Genomic DNA, 13,431 nt, shown 5'->3' with positions numbered 1-13,431 from the left:
TAAATTTTAAATACAAGTTGTCTTTTATGGAAATGTTTTTTGTCTTAATTGCCCCATAATGTGTAGAAAAAAGCAAAAAAACATAAAAACATTAGGTATTTCTAAACTCAGGACAAATAGTAGAATCTATTTAGCAGGTTTTTTTATTACCTTTTATAGATGAGTAAAAGATTTTTTTAATAGTAAATAATACGATACAATCAAAACAATGTCATCTAAAGAAAGCCCTTCTTGTCCTGAAAAAAACAATATCTAATGTGTGTGGGTTCAGTAAACGGGAAAGAAGAAAATTACAGCTAAACACGAGCAGCGCAGAAATGTTAAAACGGCCATTGTCATGAAGAGTACAAAAAGTAAAATCAGCCTTTGTCACGAAGGGGTTAAAGTCTGATCGCTATCAGATCCCTGTTGTGCCTGTCCTGTTTTTTACTACCATAAAGGTTGACAAAGGCTGATGGTAGAACTAGAGCATGGAAATTGTTAAACTACCAGCATTTGAAATACCTTGGGGTGTCAAGTTTTTAAAAATATATGGTTTGATGGGGTAAATTTCATTGGCCGGCTTCAAAGATACCCGAAATAGCACATGGGGCAGAATGACCAGCTTTGGGGAAAAAATGGTTTTGAAATAGCAAAACGCTACTGGTACTTATTGCCCCGTAACGTGCAGAAAAAAGCAAAAAAACATAAAAACATTGGGTATTTCTAAACTCAGGACAAATAGTAGAATCTAGTTAGCAGGTTTTTTCATTAGTTTTTCAGATGAGTAAAAGTTTTTTGTTTAAAAAGTGAGAAAAAGTAATTTTTTTCCCAAAAGTAAATAGTAAATTAGATGATATGATAAAAATAATGATATCTAAAGAAAGCCCTGTTTGTCCTGAAAAAACCCCAATATATAATATGTGTGGGGGCACGAAATGAGAAAGAAGAAAATCACAGCTAAACAACAACACTGAAAAATGTTAAAAGAGCCATTGTCCCACAATATACTACGAGTAAGAAACAGTATTGTCATTAAGGGGTTAACATGTTACATGTTATATAGGAAGGACAGAAAAAGCAGGAAGGGAGGTGGAGTATGCTTGTATGTTAACAACGAACTAAAGTCAAATATTAAGCATCTTGAATGTGACAAGGGAAATGTGGAAGCTTTATGGGTAGATATCAGCTTGGGGCAAAAAAAGGAAATTAACTACTGGTTTTGATATGTTATAAACCACCTAATGTTAATAATGATGAGGAAGAACACCTGTTAGAGCAAAGTGAGAAAGCTGCACATCTGGGTAACACTTTATTTATTGGAGATTATAATTACCCGGACATAGATTGGGATTCTTTTCTGGATCTGGTGATAACAAACAATGTTGATCTTTTGTCTAACATTCAAGTGGGAGAGCACTTGGGTAATAGTGATCACAATATGGTGTCTTGAAATAAACTCAAAAAAGAAATTGCCCATGGGGAATACTAAAACATATAATTTTAAAAAAGCCAATTTCAATAAGATAAGGGCAGCTTTACAACGTATTGACTGGCATAAACTCTTTAGGGATAAAAACACTGGGAAAATTGAGTATTTTCAAACAAATATTAGCAAGGTACACTTCTCAGTATGCACCACTAGGTAATAAATATAAAATAAACAAATTGAAACCAATGTAGCTTAGTGGGGAAGTTAACCAGATGTCACATTCTACCCAGGCTGTGGAGCTGCATATCTCTGTCTTGCTTCAGTTTCTCTGTTTTGCTACAATCCATTCCTTGATTTCCTTATGCTCTGTTCAGATCTTCCATTCCTTGCTTCCAGTTCTGCTCTTTGCTTCAGCTCTGTTTCCTTTATAAGGTGTGCCCCACCCGTTATGTTAGTCTGCAGTCTACAGGTACGTCTCTCTGATATGTGTTTGGATTTCATGTTTGGCTTGTTTAGTACCTCTGTAGGCAGGGTTTAGCGTTAGGACCCAACCGTATATTGGAGTACTTTGGCATAGTGGTGGGCTAAGCATTCTATGGCCAATAAGATGTGACAGAATCTCCAATTGTTTTCTTGTAGTCCTATGCCTGTCCTGCTTGGTCCTGTGGTTTCTGTGTATTCTTGTCATGTGTTGCCTGGTCAGTCTTGTCAGCTCTGTGCTTTGTTGTCCTGTCCTGTATTCTCGGTAGAGGGGTGTCCTGTCTTGAATCCCCGGTAGAGGGGTGTCCTGTCTTGAATCCCTGGTAGAGGGATATTCTGTTCTGTTCATGTCGGACCTTGAGTATTCCTTGTCTTGTTCCCTGTTGTGCCCTGTTTCTTGCTTGGTCTCCCTGTTCCTTGCTCACTATGTTTCAGCTGTTACTCTGCTTAGCTTCCCTACTCCCAGCCTGCAGCATCCTGCACATGATTCCAGTGCTATGTCTCATGCCTGCTCCACGGTGCCTGCAGGATATCTCCAAGTTCTGCTCTGTTCTGTGATCATCCGCTGCTATGTCAGGGCGCTGGAATGTGGCTGCACAACCCTAGACGCCCACACGGAGAGTGCTGTCGCCCTGCACCAGGCCCTGTCAAACTCCGCTACTGCACTGTAACTCCTGAACACAATCTTTGGGCGCTCTGGGTCATTACAGGCTTCTGTAAGGACCCATTTTCTGACACCAGAAAATTGGGAAAATGGCTTTAACAGCATTAAAATCAGACAAATCAGAGGCATCCTATATAAGATATAAGGAAGCAAATAAAGCATGCAAAAAGGTGATTAGATGGGCTAAACTAGAAAATTAGAGATTGATAGCCAAAGAGAGCAAACCTAACCCCCAAAAATTTTTAAGTACATAAATTCTAAAAAAAAACTAAAAATGAGAGTGTAGGTTCACTTAAAACAGAGATAGGAGTGTTGGTTAAGGAGGACCAGGAAAAAGCAGAAACTTTAAATAACTATTTTTCCTCAGTATATATTAAGGAGGAACCTATGGCAATGGATATACATATGGCTATTGAAAAAAATTGCAGTCAAACTGTGATTGGATGGCTCAGGACAAGATGCTGCAGGAACTAACGAAAGTTAATGTCAACAAAGCTCCAGGGCCTGACGGTATTTACCCAGGTGTACTTAAGGAGCTGAGTCAGGAAATAAGTGAACCTCTGTTTCTAGTCTTCCGGGATTCTTTTCTTTCAGGAATTGTACCAGAGGATTGGAGGAAGGCAGATGTGGTTCCTATATTCAAAAAGGGTTCAAACTCCCTGCCTGGAAAGTATAGACCTGTAAACGTAACTTTTGTGGTTGGGAAATGTGTTATGGAGTTAATATGCAAATACTGTGACTTTTTGTTTAGGTAGCGGCTAGTTCCTACCCAGTAGAAGGACTCTGGTGATGTCAGCAGACCATGTGACTGTTTGGTCACATGGTACAAAGAACTACAGGAAGAAGCAGCAGCAGCAGCAGCGCAAATGACTACAAATGAGCTGTGCGGTGCTGGGCTGCTGGGCTGCTGTTTCTTTTTCAATAACGTGGGATGTGAGGATGCAGTTTTAACAGAAGTACTGAAAATACAGAATATCATGGAGGCAGAAGGAAACTTGAATCTGTGAAATAATTCACAGTGAGTCTCTCTCTCTCACTCTGTCTCTGTGCCAGTGATTGTGTCTCTCTCTCTGTGTGCCAGTGAGTGTCTCTCTCTGTGTGCCAGTGAGTGTCTCTCTCTGTGTGCCAGTGAGTGTCTCTCTCTGTGTGCCAGTGAGTGTGTCTCTCTCTGTGTGCCAGTGAGTGTGTCTCTCTGTGTGCCAGTGAGTGTCTCTCTCTGTCTCTCTCTCTGTGTGCCAGTGAGTGTCTCTCTCTGTCTCTCTCTCTGTGTGCCAGTGAGTGTCTCTCTCTGTCTCTCTCTCTGTGTGCCAGTGTCTCTCTCTGTCTCTCTCTCAGTGCCAGTGAGTGTCTCTCTCTCTGTGTGCCAGTAAGTGTCTCTCTCTCTGTGCCAGTAAGTGTCTCTCTCTCTGTGTGCCAGTAAGTGTCTCTCTCTCTGTGCCAGTGAGTGTCTCGCTCTCTCAGTCTCTGTGCCAGTGAGTGTCTCTCTCTCTCTCAGTCTCTGTGCCATCGAATGTCTCTCTCTCTCTCTCTCTCTCTCTGTGCCATCGAGTGTCTCTCTCTCTCTGTGCCATCGAGTCTCTCTCTCTCTCTCTCTGTGCCTTCGAGTGTCTCTCTGTGCCATCGAGTGTCTCTCTCTGTGCCCGTGAGAGCATCTCTCTCTCTCTGTGTCCGTGAGAGCGCCTCTCTCTCTCTGTGCCCGTGAGAGCGTCTCTCTCTCTCTCTGTGCCCGTGAGAGCGCCTCTCTCTCTCTGTGCCCGTGAGAGCGTCTCTCTCTCTCTCTGTGCCCGTGAGAGCGTCTCTCTCTCTCTCTCTCTGTGCCCGTGAGAGCGTCTCTCTCTCTCTCTCTCTCTGTGCCCGTGAGAGCGTCTCTCTCTCTCTCTCTGTGCCCGTGAGAGCGTCTCTCTCTCTCTGTGCCCGTGAAAGCGTCTCTCTCTCTCTGTGCCCGTGAGAGCGCCTCTCTCTCTCTGTGCCCGTGAGAGCGTCTCTCTCTCTCTCTCTCTGTGCCCGTGAGAGCGCCTCTCTCTCTCTCTGTTCCCGTGAGAGCGTCTCTCTCTCTCTCTGTGCCCGTGAGAGCGTCTCTCTCTCTCTCTCTCTGTGCCCGTGAGAGTGCCTCTCTCTCTCTCTGTGCCCGTGAAAGCGTCTCTCTCTCTCTGTGCCCGTGAGAGCGCCTCTCTCTCTCTGTGCCCGTGAGAGCGTCTCTCTCGCTCTCTGTGCCCGTGAGAGCGCCTCTCTCTCTCTGTGCCCGTGAGAGCGTCTCTCTCTCTCTGTGCCCGTGAGAGCGTCTCTCTCTCTCTCTGTGCCCGTGAGAGCGTCTCTCTCTCTCTGTGCCCGTGAGAGCGTCTCTCTCTCTCTGTGCCCGTGAGAGCGTCTCTCTCTGTGCCCGTGAGAGCGTCTCTCTCTCTGTGCCCGTGAGAGCGTCTCTCTCTCTGTGCCCGTGAGAGCGTCTCTCTCTCTGTGCCCGTGAGAGCGTCTCTCTCTCTGTGCCCGTGAGAGCGTCTCTCTCTCTGTGCCCGTGAGAGCGTCTCTCTCTCTGTGCCCGTGAGAGCGTCTCTCTCTCTGTGCCCGTGAGAGCGTCTCTCTCTCTCTGCCCGTGAGCGCGTCTCTCTCTCTGTGCCCGTGAGCGTCTCTCTCTCTGTGCCCGTGAGCGTCTCTCTCCCTGTGCCCGTGAGCGTCTCTCTCCCTGTGCCCGTGAGCGTCTCTCTCTCCCTGTGCCCGTGAGCGTCTCTCTCCCTGTGCCCGTGAGCGTCTCTCTCCCTGTGCCCGTGAGCGTCTCTCTCCCTGTGCCCGTGAGCGTCTCTCTCCCTGTGCCCGTGAGCGTCTCTCTCCCTGTGCCCGTGAGCGTCTCTCTCTCTGTGCCAGTGAGCGTCTCTCTCTCTCTCTGTGCCAGTGAGCGTCTCTCTCTCTGTGCCCGTGAGAGCGTCTCTCTCTCTGTGCCCGCGAGAGCGTCTCTCTCTCTCTCTGTGCCCGCGAGAGCGTCTCTCTCTCTCTCTGTGCCCGCGAGAGCGTCTCTCTCTCTCTCTGTGCCCGTGAGAGCGTCTCTCTCTCTCTGTGCCCGTGAGAGCGTCTCTCTCTCTGTGCCCGTGAGAGCGTCTCTCTCTCTGTGCCCGTGAGAGCGTCTCTCTCTCTGTGCCCGTGAGAGCGTCTCTCTCTCTGTGCCCGTGAGAGCGTCTCTCTCTCTGTGCCCGTGAGAGCGTCTCTCTCTCTGTGCCCGTGAGAGCGTCTCTCTCTCTCTGTGCCCGTGAGCGCGTCTCTCTCTCTGTGCCCGTGAGCGCGTCTCTCTCTCTGTGCCCGTGAGCTTCTCTCTCCGTGTGCCCGTTCGCGTCTCTCTCCCTGTGCCCGTGAGCGTCTCTCTCCCTGTGCCCGTGAGCGTCTCTCTCCCTGTGCCCGTGAGCGTCTCTCTCCCTGTGCCCGTGAGCGTCTCTCTCCCTGTGCCTGTGAGCGTCTCTCTCTCTGTGCCCGTGAGCGTCTCTCTCTCTGTGCCCGTGAGCGAGACGGGCACAGAGAGAGAGAGCGTCTCTCTCTCTCTATCTCTCTCTCTCTCTCTGTGCCAGTGAGCGTCTCTCACTGGCACAGAGAGAGAGAGACACACACTCACTGGCACAGAGAGACTGTGCCAGTGAGTGTGTGTCTCTCTCTCTCTGTGCCAGTGAGTGTGTGTCTCTCTCTCTCTGTGCCAGTGAGTGTGTGTGTGTGTGTCTCTCTGTGCCAGTGAGTGTGGTACAAAGAACTACAGGAAGAGGAAGAAGCAGCAGCGCGGGACGTGCAAATGACTAAAAATGGTCTCTCTCTCTGTGCCAGTGTCTCTCTCTCTCTCTGTGCCCGTGAGAGCGTCTCTCTCTCTCTCTCTGTGCCCGTGAGAGCGTCTCTCTCTCTCTGTGCCCGTGAAAGCGTCTCTCTCTCTCTGTGCCCGTGAGAGCGCCTCTCTCTCTCTGTGCCCGTGAGAGCGTCTCTCTCTCTCTCTCTGTGCCCGTGAGAGCGCCTCTCTCTCTCTCTGTTCCCGTGAGAGCGTCTCTCTCTCTCTCTGTGCCCGTGAGAGCGTCTCTCTCTCTCTCTCTGTGCCCGTGAGAGTGCCTCTCTCTCTCTGTGCCCGTGAAAGCGCCTCTCTCTCTCTGTGCCCGTGAGAGCGTCTCTCTCTGTGCCCGTGAGAGCGTCTCTCTCTCTGTGCCCGTGAGAGCGTCTCTCTCTCTGTGCCCGTGAGAGCGTCTCTCTCTCTGTGCCCGTGAGAGCGTCTCTCTCTCTGTGCCCGTGAGAGCGTCTCTCTCTCTGTGCCCGTGAGAGCGTCTCTCTCTCTCTGCCCGTGAGCGCGTCTCTCTCTCTGTGCCCGTGAGCGTCTCTCTCCCTGTGCCCGTGAGCGTCTCTCTCCCTGTGCCCGTGAGCGTCTCTCTCCCTGTGCCCGTGAGCGTCTCTCTCCCTGTGCCCGTGAGCGTCTCTCTCCCTGTGCCCGTGAGCGTCTCTCTCCCTGTGCCCGTGAGCGTCTCTCTCCCTGTGCCCGTGAGCGTCTCTCTCCCTGTGCCCGTGAGCGTCTCTCTCCCTGTGCCCGTGAGCGTCTCTTTCCCTGTGCCCGTGAGCGTCTCTCTCCCTGTGCCCGTGAGCGTCTCTCTCCCTGTGCCCGTGAGCGTCTCTCTCTCTGTGCCAGTGAGCGTCTCTCTCTCTCTCTGTGCCAGTGAGCGTCTCTCTCTCTGTGCCCGTGAGAGCGTCTCTCTCTCTCTGTGCCCGTGAGAGCGTCTCTCTCTCTCTGTGCCCGTGAGAGCGTCTCTCTCTCTCTCTGTGCCCGTGAGAGCGTCTCTCTCTCTCTGTGCCCGTGAGAGCGTCTCTCTCTCTCTGTGCCCGTGAGAGCGTCTCTCTCTCTCTGTGCCCGTGAGAGCGTCTCTCTCTGTGCCCGTGAGAGCGTCTCTCTCTCTGTGCCCGTGAGAGCGTCTCTCTCTCTGTGCCCGTGAGAGCGTCTCTCTCTCTGTGCCCGTGAGAGCGTCTCTCTCTCTGTGCCCGTGAGAGCGTCTCTCTCTCTGTGCCCGTGAGAGCGTCTCTCTCTCTCTGCCCGTGAGCGCGTCTCTCTCTCTGTGCCCGTGAGCGTCTCTCTCCCTGTGCCCGTGAGCGTCTCTCTCCCTGTGCCCGTGAGCGTCTCTCTCCCTGTGCCCGTGAGCGTCTCTCTCCCTGTGCCCGTGAGCGTCTCTCTCCCTGTGCCCGTGAGCGTCTCTCTCCCTGTGCCCGTGAGCGTCTCTCTCCCTGTGCCCGTGAGCGTCTCTTTCCCTGTGCCCGTGAGCGTCTCTCTCCCTGTGCCCGTGAGCGTCTCTCTCCCTGTGCCCGTGAGCGTCTCTCTCCCTGTGCCCGTGAGCGTCTCTCTCTCTGTGCCAGTGAGCGTCTCTCTCTCTCTCTGTGCCAGTGAGCGTCTCTCTCTCTGTGCCCGTGAGAGCGTCTCTCTCTCTGTGCCCGCGAGAGCGTCTCTCTCTCTCTCTGTGCCCGCGAGAGCGTCTCTCTCTCTCTCTGTGCCCGTGAGAGCGTCTCTCTCTCTCTGTGCCCGTGAGAGCGTCTCTCTCTCTGTGCCCGTGAGAGCGCCTCTCTCTCTGTGCCCGTGAGAGCGTCTCTCTCTCTGTGCCCGTGAGAGCGTCTCTCTCTCTGTGCCCGTGAGAGCGTCTCTCTCTCTGTGCCCGTGAGAGCGTCTCTCTCTCTGTGCCCGTGAGCGCGTCTCTCTCTCTGTGCCCGTGAGCGCGTCTCTCTCTCTGTGCCCGTTCGCTTCTCTCTCCGTGTGCCCGTTCGCGTCTCTCTCCCTGTGCCCGTGAGCGTCTCTCTCCCTGTGCCCGTGAGCGTCTCTCTCCCTGTGCCCGTGAGCGTCTCTCTCCCTGTGCCCGTGAGCGTCTCTCTCCCTGTGCCTGTGAGCGTCTCTCTCTCTGTGCCCGTGAGCGTCTCTCTCTCTGTGCCCGTGAGCGAGACGGGCACAGAGAGAGAGAGCGTCTCTCTCTCTCTATCTCTCTCTCTCTCTCTCTGTGCCAGTGAGCGTCTCTCACTGGCACAGAGAGAGAGAGACACACACTCACTGGCACAGAGAGACTGTGCCAGTGAGTGTGTGTCTCTCTCTCTCTGTGCCAGTGAGTGTGTGTCTCTCTCTCTCTGTGCCAGTGAGTGTGTGTGTGTGTGTCTCTCTGTGCCAGTGAGTGTGGTACAAAGAACTACAGGAAGAGGAAGAAGCAGCAGCGCGGGACGTGCAAATGACTAAAAATGGTCTCTCTCTCTGTGCCAGTGTCTCTCTCTCTCTCTGTGCCAGTGAGTGTCTCTCTCTCTGTGCCAGTGAGTGTCTCTCTCTCTGTGCCAGTGAGTGTCTCTCTCTCTGTGCCAGTGAGTGTGTGTCTTTCTGTGCTAGTGAGTGTGTTTCTCTCTCTCTGTGCCAGTGAGTGTCTCTCTCTCTCTCTGAGATAGAGTGTGCGCTCGCCTCGAGGGTGAGAGAGAGAGAGAGCGTGCGCTCGCCTCGAGAGGGAGCGAGAGAGAGCGTGCGCTCGCCTCGAGAGGGAGAGCGTGCGCTCGCCTCGAGAGGGAGAGAGAACGTGCACGCGCCGAGAGAGCGTGCGTTCGCCTCGAGAGGGAGAGAGAGCGTGCGCGCGCCGATAGAGAGAGAGAGAACGCGGGCGCGCGCCGAGAGACAGAGAGAGAGAGAGAGAGCGCGTGCGCGTGCCGAAAGAGAGAGCGCGTGCGCGTGCCGAAAGAGAGAGCGTGTGCGCGCGCCGAGATAGAGAGAGAGAGCGCGCGCCTAGAGAGAGAGATAACTCACTCTAGTTAAGCCAGGGATCTCAACTCTACTGCACATCATTTTTTAGTGAATAGACTCATTTGTTATAGACTAAATGCCATGTCTGTAATTGAGATCTTCCCAATGTATATGAGAATGTGATAAAATAAAGCAACATCTGTATGTGTTTCAAAATAATAGTAATAATAATAATATATGTTCACAAATAATTAAATGAACATAACGCATATAATATATCTGGAATTGCAATTAAAAATCAGTTTCTTTTCTTTAAATAGATGTTTATACTCTTTTCTTCTTCTTCTACAGTCTATCTCAACCACTCACAAAACATTAACTTTTTAGTGACGTGGGTAGATTAATAGATTACGTCCTCATGGTGGTGGCTTTTTGGAATAGGAGCCAGGCATAAACTGTTGCCCATGGAGTATTGTGCAGCGGGAAAGTCCAAAGCTAGTGGGAACAGCTCAGCTGTGTGCGTCGGACCGCCATACACAAGGGAGAATATCCAAGAAAGGCTCCATTGGTTGTGTCTTTCTCCTGCTCAGATTAGGGACCACACAGGGTTAAGGTGTGAATCGACGACAGATGGAAAACAATTGGACATGTTGGTACCCATTAACACAATTATTATTAGGAATATCTATGGGTATGTTATGAAACCGCGTTAGAGTAAATAAAATCTAATACACAATGTTTCTGGAATTTTTCTTGCCTTTATGACCATAGCAAGACCATGGAAGCTAGATTTCTCACTATGAACTGCCTAGTTCCTATTCCTGTCAGGGACCTGTGTGAGCTGGAGATATGAGTCCCTTCGCAGTATAGGAACTAGGGATTGTTATCCTTGTAAAGGACCTGTGTGAGCTGAAGGTATAAAAGTCCTTTAGCTGGATGGAAACTAGATTGCTCACTATAAACCGTCTAGTTCCTATCCCTCTAAGGGACCTGTGTGAGCTGGAGATATGAGTCCCTTTGCAGTATAGGAACTAGGGATTGTTATCCTTGTAAAGGACCATTGTAACCTGATGGTATAAAAGTCCTTTAGCTGGATGGAAACTAGATTGCTCACTATAAACCATCTAGTTTCTATCCCTGTAAGGGACCTGTGTGAGCAGGAGATATGAGTCCCTTCGCAGTATAGGAACTAGGGATTGTTATCCTTGTAAAGGACCTGTGTGAGCTGAAGGTATAAAAGTCCTTTAGCTGGATGGAAACTAGATTGCTCACTATAAACCGTCTAGTTCCTATCCCTCTAAGGGACCTGTGTGAGCTGGAGATATGAGTCCCTTTGCAGTATAGGAACTAGGGATTGTTATCCTTGTAAAGGACCATTGTTACCTGATGGTATAAAAGTCCTTTAGCTGGATGGAAACTAGATTGCTCACTATAAACCATCTAATTTCTATCCCTGTAAGGGACCTGTGTGAGCAGGAGATATGAGTCCCTTCGCAGTATAGGAACTAGGGATTGTTATCCTTGTAAAGGACCTGTGTGAGCTGAAGGTATAAAAGTCCTTTAGCTGGATGGAAACTAGATTGCTCACTATAAACCGTCTAGTTCCTATCCCTCTAAGGGACCTGTGTGAGCTGGAGAGATAAGGGTCCTTAAGATGGATGGTAACTAGATTTCTCACCATGAACCATCTAGTTCCTATCCTTTAACGGGACCTGGCCACAATGGAGCAAAAGGTCCTTTACAGGAATAGAAACTAGCTCTCTTTACATGAGTTGGATAGTTCCTATCCCTGTACAGGACCTGACCACTAGGGGGCAAAAGGTAATTTTGCTGGATAGAAAATAGCTCACACACACTGAGCAAGCTATTTTCTATCCCTGTAAAGGACATGGTCCTTCTACCGGATAGGAACTAGTCTCAACCTTTTTGTTTATGGTGATATTGCATTGCCTTGTACTTCCTGTTTCCTGTTCCAACCTCTGACGTGGATGCAGTTATGCAGTTCAACATGATTCCTCAAACCAACAGCTTACTGTGTCTTGATTTCTTTACATGAAACATGGTGTCAGAAGTGGCTAGATTCAGAACTGAGCCTCTTGTTTGGAGCACAGCAGCTTTGGGATACTGCACAGGTTTGTGAATTACAACCTAAGACTGTGCTTTGTGGATTTTCTGACATTTGAGAGCTCAGAGGCTTAAACATGGCAGCCATGAATTGCATACCTCCCCCTGAGGGCATGAGAATCAGTGGGGATTGGAGCAGCAATTGGGATACTTTCAGAGCTGAATTTGAAGATTATTCCCTGGCTACAGTCTTTAAACACAGTAATTGAAACGTGCCGTACAGCGGAGCTCACTGACAGGCGTATGAAAGTTATGGACCAGGACAGACAGCAGACCGACAGCATAAATATTGCAATGCAGCGACACCACATAAGCAAACCGCAGCAACAACGCCGCCTGTTTAGCACAAATGCTGCCGACCCTACAGCGTGTAAATATTGTGGGACTCTGCATCAAAGAATTAAAGAGCAGTGTCCAGCTTATGGGAAGTCTTGTAGGTCTTGTGGCAGAACAAATCATTTTGCTAAAGTATGTTTGTCAAGTAAAAGACAGCCATCAATAGGAAAGTTACACACCATGGAGAATGCATCTGCATATGAGGAAGAACCACACACCGCTGAAATGATATACAGCAGTGAATTGATCGGCGCTGTGCAAACCAGAGGAAAGAAATGGTTTGTCACTTTAAATTTAAATAATAAGCCCCAATCCTGCCAGCTTGATTAGGAGCAACATGTGATGTGATGTGCTTGAGAGACAAAATGAAGTTAGCACCAGAAGCACGTCTACTGCCAAGTGACACCAGACTAAAGTTATACTCAGGTGACCTTATGAAATCTTTAGGACTCTTCAAGACTGAATGTGTCATACGTGGACTAAGGCACAAGCTAGAGTTTGAAATTGTGGAAGCCTGCCAAAAGCCACTGTTATCCGGCTCAACCTGTGAGCGTCTAGGGCTGATACATTTCTCCATCCCTGCAGAGCTCAACGTGATGGACAATCAATTCAAAGGGCCCTTGACAAAACAACTTCTATTACAGGAATTTAGTGATGTTTTTACTGGACCTGTAGAATCTGTACCAGGGGAAGTTCATTTTGACCTTGACGTGAGTGTCCCTCCAGTCCAATGTGCACCACGCAATGTGCCAGCAGCCATTAAGCAGGCAGTTAAGGCACAACTCGACCAGTATGAAGCTGATGGACATATTGCACCAGTGACTGAACCGACTGATTGGATAAGTAACATGGTGATTGTAAAGAAGCCTGATAAGCTAAGAATATGTATCGATCCCAAATTCTTAAATCTGGCACTGAGGCGATCCCACTACATCATGCCAACTCTTGAGGATGTTTTGTACAAGCTGCCTAAGGCACGTCTGTTCACACTTGTTGATGCCCGGGATGCATTTTTACAATGTAAATTGGATAATGCAAGTAGCTACATGACAACCTTCTGGACTCCCTGGGGCAGGAAAAGATGGCTCAAATTGCCTTTTGGAGTATCCGTTGCACCAGAGGTGTATCAACGAAAACAACATGAACTATTGGCTGGACTCAGTGGTATTGAACCAATAGCTGATGACATCCTTGTGGTTGGTTGTGGGGATACAGATGAGGAAGCAGAGCAAGATCATGATGGCAAACTGCTTGACCTGATGAATCGTTGTAGACAGGTGAAACTAAAACTTGGCGTGAAAAAACTGCAATTCAAGGTCAAAGAGGTCCGCTTCCATGGACACATACTATCCTTGGAGGGTTTGAAGACTGACCCGGAAAAAATCAGAGCCATACTGGATATGCCTCAGCCGGCGAATGTGAAATCCCTGCAGCGCTTCATAGGGTTTGTTACCTACCTAGCAAAATTCCTGCCGCATCTCTCCGAGGTTTGCGAGCCCCCCCATTTAACACTCCCCCTCCCTCCTCCAAACCTACCGGTGCTTCTGAGTTGGGGGGGAGGGGGCATAACACAGGAGAATCCAGGTCCCCTGCATTTGAGCCCCCGGTGCTTATAATCGTGTAGAGCTCTACACGATACAATCGCGTAGAGCTCTACACGATACAATTGCGTAGAGCTCTACACGCTTCACGGACTAAGCACCGGGGACTCGGAAGCAC

Source organism: Spea bombifrons, chromosome 2 (genome assembly GCF_027358695.1).
Source record: "Spea bombifrons isolate aSpeBom1 chromosome 2, aSpeBom1.2.pri, whole genome shotgun sequence".
Classification (NCBI taxonomy): Eukaryota; Metazoa; Chordata; class Amphibia; order Anura; family Pelobatidae; genus Spea; species Spea bombifrons.
This window is presented reverse-complemented; position numbering follows the sequence as displayed.